The sequence below is a fragment of the Podarcis bocagei genome (genome assembly GCF_964188305.1).
Source record: "Podarcis bocagei genome assembly, chromosome: 6".
Taxonomy (NCBI): Eukaryota; Metazoa; Chordata; class Lepidosauria; order Squamata; family Lacertidae; genus Podarcis; species Podarcis bocagei.
The window spans coordinates 16,228,417-16,237,081 of record NC_138130.1 but is presented as its reverse complement, the minus strand read 5'-3'; positions in this window follow the sequence as shown (position 1 = coordinate 16,237,081).

Below are 8,665 nucleotides of genomic sequence, written 5' to 3'. Positions count from 1 at the left end.
TGGGAAACTGAAGTAAATGGTGGTGATAAGAGATGAAGTTGTGAGTGTTATTTAAAAATTTCAAATGAACAAATCACTGGGTCCAGATGGCATCAGCTCAAAAGTTCTTAATATAATTCAAATGTGAAATTGCTGCTCTTCTTACAAAAATATGTAATTTGTCCCTATGACCATTCTCCATACCCGAGGACAGGAAAGGGGTCAATGTAATTCCCATTTTTAAAAAGGGATCCAATTTGATCATGGAAATTATAAGACATTTGATGCCTGTTCCAGGAAAACTAGTGGAAAGTTTTATTAAATGTATTATTAACAAGGAGAAGGACAAGTCTTGCTAAAAAAGAACCAGTATGGCTTCCACAAAGTAAGTTCTGTCTAACTAATTTTTTAGACTTGTTTGAGAATTTCAACAAGCATGTGGATAGCCATGCTCCTATAGATATTATGTACTTAGATTTTCTAAAAGCTTTCATAAAAGTCCTTCACCAAAGACTCTTAAGTAAGCCTAATAACTGCCTGTGCAGAAAGAAATGGAATATCTTGTGTCCTTGAATTGCAGAGCACATGCAGTCTTACTTTTGCAGTGGAAATCTTATGGAGCGATGTTAATGATTGGACCAAAAGCTTTAGAAATCATAGGAAATATATCGCTACTAATGGGTTAGCACCAGCAGTGGGCCAAATAAGGCATTGGTCAAAAGCCTGGGAGTTTTGAGGGTCCAACTCTGCCAACTGTCCTTTGGAGATATAAGGATCTGAGTGACAGCCTGGGTCCCATGCTTTGGTAGACCACTGCAGTGATAACAACAACAGTTGGGAACAAGTAATCTCTGAGCAATGATTGCACAGCACATAGCCTTGCCATGTGTTTTGGGAGCTGCTGCCAGCTGGGTCCCATTGCACCTAGAATTTCATGGCAGAGCAGGAGAGTAGGGACAAATCAAGAAAGCACTGGCTGGCTGGTCTGCACAACTCAATCTAGAAGCAAGCCCTTTTTGAAAAGGCTTGTGTTCCAGCTAGGATAAGAAGGGGAGGTAAGTGGTTCACTAGCAGGCTGGAACATACAGGTACACAACCTGATCTGGAACACATCTGAAGAGCTCTGGCCAGGAAAGGAAACAGAGGTGAGAGAGAGATGGAGCTGTCCGGTAGGTAGCAGCAGGAGAAAAGAGGCAACCCTGAAGGAACTGGCTGAAAGCGCCTAGCAGTGTGATCCTAACCATGTCTACTCAGAAACAGTGGGACTTGGCGAGGCAGCAGAATTCTGGGCACAGAATTGTGAGGGGCAAGAACCTGGCACTGAGGTTGCATGGTTGCCACTTTCCACGGTGCAGGAAGGTGAGCTGTGGCCTTCATGGCTGCTGTGGTGGCTTCTTCTCCTTGCTGTTGGTGAAGGGATTCCCACCCCTGGGCGGAACTCCCACCGACCAGAGCTTGATAACTTTTCATGGCTGCATTGGCCCTTCCCTGGGGCTTTCCTCCTAGCATGTGTCCTTGTGTGAGGCATGCACCCCTCTGGGACCCGCCAGTGCCCGTCTTCATACTGCGCAACCAAGGAGAGGCGGCCAGGGAAGGGCTGAGATTGGCACCTCAGCCGGTTCTCCACCACCCTCCTCCTAGGCCTGCTGCAGCTGCAGCTCCAGTGCTGCTGGGATGTCTTCATGCCTGCCTAGGAGCCAGCTGCCAATCCCATCAGGAGATCGCCAAGCTGAGATGGCAAACGTGGCAACTGGCAGGCAACCTTCTTGAGAAGCAGATACTGCAGGGGTGCAGAAAAGTCTACTGTTGCCCTCTGTGCGATGCTCACAAGTAGGTTAGGGGACAGAATCCTTGCCTCGCCCCGGGCGCTGCCAACACACGCTATGCCACTGCTTAGAAATAACTCCTGTTGATTTCAATAGGGCTTACTCGCGGGTGAACAGATTTAGAGCTGGTTTTCTGCCTAAGAGAAAGCCATGGAGCTTGGGAGGCAGGAAGGAAGGGATTATGCTTCTGTTTATTAGTTTCTGGGGATTGAAAATGTTGTTGTTCTTGGGTTCTGCTTGTGGGCTTCCAACAGGATGTTGGTCTCTTAATATTCTAATGGCTCTTTTAATATTCTTATGGCTGTTGCTATAACATAAAATATTGCTTATTTATGTACTTTGCCTGTACATAAAACATATTATTCCTATCTCTGAGAAGGGAAGTATGAAATGAGATTATAATAGAGATTCAAGGGTTAATTTCAGGTGCACGGGAATGGCATATCTTTGATTCGGGGTGTGTGTGTTCCTTATCTGTTTTACTTTAAAGAGGTGGGCCCAAGAGAGGGGAGGAGTGTGGTTTGATAGCCATTGCCCAGGGCCCCCCCAGCAGGAACTTTCTACCAAACATTAAAGGTAAAGGTAAAGGGACCCCTGACCATTAGGTCCAGTCGTGACCGACTCTGGGGTTGCGGTGCTCATCTCGCTTTATTGGCTGAGGGAGCCAGTGTACAGCTTCTGGGTCATGTGGCCAGCATGACTAAGCCGCTTCTGGCGAGCCAGAGCAGCGGACGGAAATGCCATTTACCTTCCCACCAGAGCAGTACCTATTTATCTACTTGCACTTTGACGTGCTTTGGAACTGCTAGGTTGGCAGGAGGAGGGACCGAGCAATGGGAGCTCACCCCGTCACGGGGATTCGAACCGCCAACCTTCTGATCGGCAAGTCCTAAGCTCTGTGGTTTAACCCACAGCGCCATCCGCGTCCCTCTACCAAACACTACTCTGTACCAAATAAAGATGCTCCTTATCTTCACAGCAGAAAAATAATACTGCTCTCTCCACTTGTTCCTGTCTTCATATGTGTCAGGGGTTCAGGAGCAGAGGCGAGGGCAAGGGAGGAAACAGAGAGCGAGGGGGAGGAGGCAGAGGAAAAGATGAGTGATGACGACGACCCGAGATCTCCGAGTCTTTCCAGTGAATCAGAAGATTCACAGAAAGGAGCACCAGTGGCCAGAACAAGGGGGGAACCTAGGGGGACACCCCAGGAAGAAGGGTCCAGAGGGGGCTCAGAGGGGAGCAGTTGGAAATCAGGACCAGCGTCACCAACAGAGAGCAGGGGAGAAGAAGGGCGCCAGGTATCAAGCGCTGGCAGCTCGCAACAGGAGGGAGGGCACGAGTCAGGAGTGGCCACACCTCCATCGGGGAGCGAAGAAACGGTCAGGCGGAAAGTGGAAGGTTGGGCGCGCGCGCCAAGTTCAAATGCACAGGAAGGTGGCGCAGTAAGCAGCCCGGAAAGGGAGCCAGGTCCTAAAGCCCGGCGCAAGGAGACAGGAGGGTCCGGGGGGTCCGCGTCAGAAGAATCCCGGAAGGAAGAGACCACGGGGGGCAGAGGGACCCAGAGAAGAACGGTCAGGCGGAAAAGGTGGAGTAAGACTAGGTTAGTTAGCTGGTGCACAGGGGGCGGAGACTCAGACGGAGCTTCGCTGGTCTAACCCTTAAGACGTAGAGCTGCACGCAGCAGCTTGAGAATGGAAACTGTAACTCAATAAAGACTTTTATAAAGTGAACGCTGGCTAGCGTGATCCTCTGTGAGCTAGGATCTGGAAGCAGCTCTGACAATATGGCACCTGGGAACTTTAGAAAGTTCTTCCCAGGTTAACATGGTGTCTTTTATTTTTAATGAACAAATGAGATCAGCTTGTGTTAAGCTGCTCTCTCTTTCATTTTGTTGAACCGACATGGCAACAACACCCTCGAAGTGTTTTCTGCAAGCGTGCTGAGAGGAAAGAAGTCCTATAAAAGAAAAAGGAGAGAGAGAGCACTCAGTAATAGAAGCCATTTTACTGGGGTGGGCAGGATGGCCTCACTTGATAGCAATATAGCACAGAGATGGAAATTCCCTTTTTTATCATTTATTCCTTTTTTGCACTGTCATGTCAAGATGAATAGTTTTCACTCTAATTTTCTTTCCCAGATGATAGGGGTATTGTCACTTGCGTGCACGATCACCAATTTAATAGCTTTCTGTCTCTTTCTGGAGTGGACTGTAGAGCTAGGTGTCTAATCTTGACCTCGGTCAACAGAAATTGTGAGGAAGTGAATGTCTCTGAGAGTCGGTACTTAAAATGAGCACAGCCCCATTCAAACATCGCACATGAAATTCTCCATAAACACCTTCCTGTACAGCTGAAGAACTCTTCAGTGAGAAAAGAACATAGGAACAAAGTGCATCAGTTACTACAAATTATTTTTTAGCACAGCATATTTCATGCTGGAGGTTGCCAGTACAGGGGCTGAACATGAAATGCTCAATGTAATAATGCCTTTTGAAAACCATGATGCAGCCATGACACCCATATTATGTACAGGAATGGGATGCAGGTGGTGCTGTGGTCTAAACCACTGAGCCTCTTGGGCTTGCCAATCAGAAGGTTGGCGATTCGAACCCCCACGATGGAGTGAGCTTCCGTTGTTCTGTCCCAGCTCCTGCCAACCTAGCAGTTCAAAAGCACACCAGTGCAAGTAGATAAATAGGTACCGCTATGGAGGAAAAGTAAACAGCATTTCCGTGCGCTCTGGTTTCCATCACGGTGTCCCGTTGCACCAGAAGTTGTTTAGTCATGCTGGCCATATGACCCAGACAAACGCCATCTCCCTTGGCCTGAAAGCGAGATGAGCGTCGCAACCTCATAGTCGCCTTTGACCGGACTTAACCGTCCAGGGGTCCTTTACCTTATTACCTTTACCTTATTATGTACAGGCCTGATAAATCTCATCTCTTTAAGACATCATTGAGAAGGAGATGGTAATGACAATCAATATATTCAAAAGGATGCTCTGCTCCCCCTCCAAACTTTTTGCAGGCTGCAGCTCTTCCCTAGGCAAATTCCCCAGACCCTCCAAGTGTCCATATTTCCCAGGGACAGTCCTGGATTTACAGGCACCATCCTGTTGGAGGTGATGACTTCATTTTCATCAGAGAAATGTTGGAGGGTAGGGAATAGGATGTCCCTATTTTTATCGGAGAAATGTTGGAGGGTATGCACCCCCCCACACCCTACTTTGCACTCACATTTTGCCTGGCTAGTCCTTGAACTCAGATCCTGCTTCTTGCTTTCTTAGATAGGTGATGGTTGGTTTTCAGTGCCAACAGGAAAATATTTAAAATCATAGTAAAGAGAGAACTTTTATGTGTGAGCAAAATGTCTTTCACCATCTAGTAACCATATTAGTTGGCCCACATAGTATGGATTTGATTCAGGACAGGGCCTTGACATATGATCCTAGATATATGTAGGAAATAACATGCATCTCCTCTGTAGACATTCATGTGCAAGGGAAATAATCACTTGTGTTTCACTGTATGTACATGTGGAATACCTAGCTTGCAATTGTTTCCAGCATATGAACCTACAAATGTGTGTGACTGACAAATTTAATGATGTATACATGGCAGGTTATTTTCCTGCTCTCTGCAGGAAAAGGAGAATTTATAAAATGGTCCTCAGAGAGTGCAACTCCCAGGCACATATTGTTTCAGAAATTATGCTTGGTACTTTTGCTGTCTGCATACTTTAAGCTGTACAGTACACATTCTGCTTAGACATTAGTCCCACTTCTGGGTAAACATGCAAAAACATGCAAAAATATTCTAAGGAAGTGCTACAGAATTTGTTATAATCACCAATATCCTCCTCCGTCTCTGATTCATCTCCATTCATTACTCCCCATTATTTATCTCACTTTTCTAGAGATCTGTGGGCAATGCTAAATGTTATATTTGTAGTGATGAATGCCAATGCTACAGTGGTGTGTCCTGCAGGAAGTATATAAAGAATGGAAATAACATGTGTGTGTATATTAGATACCTGAAGAATTTGCCATTTGCAAATTCTGATGAAAACTTTCCTGATCTGCAACCACTGGGCTAATGTGCAGATCATGCCATTGTTAGTCACTAGCTTTCATACTTTCCAAATATTCCAGTGCAGTTCTCAGCTCAAAAAACACATCAAAATGGGCATTTTGAGAGAAAAGCAGTTGAAATGTTGAAGTTTCATGGAAAATTATGAGTGAATACATGCAAAAGTGACACATATCAGATCTAGACTGATTTGTCCATCCCTGACATAAAGAGAACTATGTGAAATGTGAACCAATTCTAGATTCCATTTTTTTCCAGTATGCAATATTTTACTTCCATAGTTGGTTTGCTTTGAAAATTGCCACTGGTTTCAGTCCTTTGTGAAATATCTTTATTTGCATCTATTTCATCACAAATCTTAGGGAAAAAAAAACATTAAACAGATGATTAACAATGAAATACAGAAGAGAAGGCCCTGCTCTCAGTCTTCAAGTCTGAAATTGTAACAAATACCCACAATGGGGTTCACATTCTCTGAATATCATGGGCTCATAGAGTGCTCATTTAAAATAAGGTGAGAGGACTCGGCTATTGATTATGCAAAGTGTGATTAGGTTTCGTTGTGCTACAAAATAAATGTCAAATGCTTCTAGCAGGGAAATCCCAGTTTCGCTCATTTTCAGGTTTAGTACCACCAGTAGTCTCCCAAACTGGTGGGCACTGGCTGAGAGGCTCAGTGGGTCAGAAAGGCCCCTCACTGGTCAGATCTGGCTGTGTTACCTTATTCGCCTCCTTGATTGGGTTGCAGTGCCCAGCCTATGAAATCTGTTGGGTAATGTATCTATGTTGTTGTTGTTAGTCGTTTAGTCGTGTCCGACTCTTCGTGACCCCATGGACCAGAGCACGCCAGGCACTCCTGTCTTCCACTGCCTCCCGCATTTTGGTCAAACTCATGCTGGTAGCTTCGAGAACACTGTCCAAACATCTCGTCCTTTGTCGTCCCCTTCTCCTTGTGCCCTCCATCTTTCCCAACATCAGGGTCTTTTCCAGGGAGTCTTCTCTTCTCATGAGGTGGCCAAAGTCTTGGAGTCTCAGCTTCAGGACCTGTCCTTCCAGTGAGCACTCAGGGCCAATTTCCTTAAGAATGGATAGGTTTGATCTTCTTGCAGTCCATGGGACTCTCAAGAGTCTCCCCCAGCACCATAATTCAAAAGCATCAAATTCAAAATGTATCTATAATCCTATCCAAATAATCTGGCTCCTGTTCAAGTCAAGGATTGCCACCCAGCCAATGTTTTAGCACCTGGCGATGCAGGCAGTGTTTTGCTACTGCTACTATGGAACAATGGCCAAAAAACAACAACACTGATGTCTGACACCACCACTGATGCATGCAATAGGCACATGCCCTGTCAGTCGTGCATTCAGCTGGTGTGTGAAAAGGCTCTGCCCATCTGCATTGGTAGATCTGTAGAGAAGCTTCACCTGCAAACAGACTTTGGGCCAATGTGAGCATGGCAAGAGTGTGGCTGCTGTGTGCATCAGCCCTGAGTTTCAGCATGCTTTCAGTGTGTGAGAGAGTCTGATCTTCCCCACCCCCAGAGCAAATTCCCAATCTGAAATGCTTTATCCTGGAAAGAAGAAGATGGTGGATAACTTTGTTGTCCTTCAAACGACTGAATGACCCAATCAAGTTCAGTGCAGAGATGCAACAGAACGCCCCCCGCCAGCAGGGCCAAATTCAAAGGCAGCAATGCCAGAAGAGTAATTATTGTAGAAGCAGGTAGCCTCCACCTCACATCATAGGAGCTTTTCCTTATTTGATTAATGTATTCTTGACTTGTTTCATAGCTCTGAAATCATTGCTCTAAGCATCTTAAAGGTATATGTAACGGACCCCTGACAGTTAAATCCAGTCGCAAACCACTGGGGTTGCGACACTCCTCTCGCTTTACTGGCTGAGGGAGCGGATGTTTGTCCGCAGACAGTTTTTCCGGGTCATGTGGCCAGCATGACTAAGCCGCTTCTGGCGAAACAAGAGCAGCGCACCGAAATGCCGTTTACCTTCCCGCCACACCTCTTTATCTACTTGCACTTTTTGGTGTGCTTTCGAACAGCTAGGTTGGCAGGATCTGGGACCGAGCAATGGGAACTCACCCCGCTGCAGGGATTCGAACCGCCAACCTTCTGATAGGCAAGCCCAAGGGGCTCAGTGGTTTAGACCACAGCACCACAATTGCATGTTATCATGGTGGGCATTGATAGCCACATCTCTACCTGCTATCGCATATCACATCATATGTGGTGCAGGTGTGTGTGGTTTGGGAGAAATGCCCTCACAAGCCAAATTAGGGCCCATGCTAGGTCGCATTAGACTGTGGCAGTGGCCGACCTTGGTGTCTCAAATTTCAGTGGCATCCTGTGATGCCAAAATTTGTTGACCCCTGCCTCTCCCCTTCCATTCTACATCATAGGGTCTGTGTCCTGTGTGACTGAACCGGTCATGCTCTCCTAAATCCGCCTTTGCCTGTGGGCCAGAAGTGTCCCACTCCTGCACTTAGCAATAGAGCTTAATTTAGGTTAATTACATTGACCTAAATTTCCAGTCCTATATTTGAACCCCTCCTGCAAAATACTGACAGTCTGGAGGCAATCTGAATAACATAATCAGAATGTAGACATCTCAACAAACATACTTTTTATGGGGGGGGGATTACTATCTTCTGAGTTGAGCGATTTCTAATGAGACCTTTGCAGAATCAAGATTGCATTCATAAAATATGAATTCCTGCCTTTTAGCATAAAAGGAGGAGCTCCCCTTCAAATGTTCACT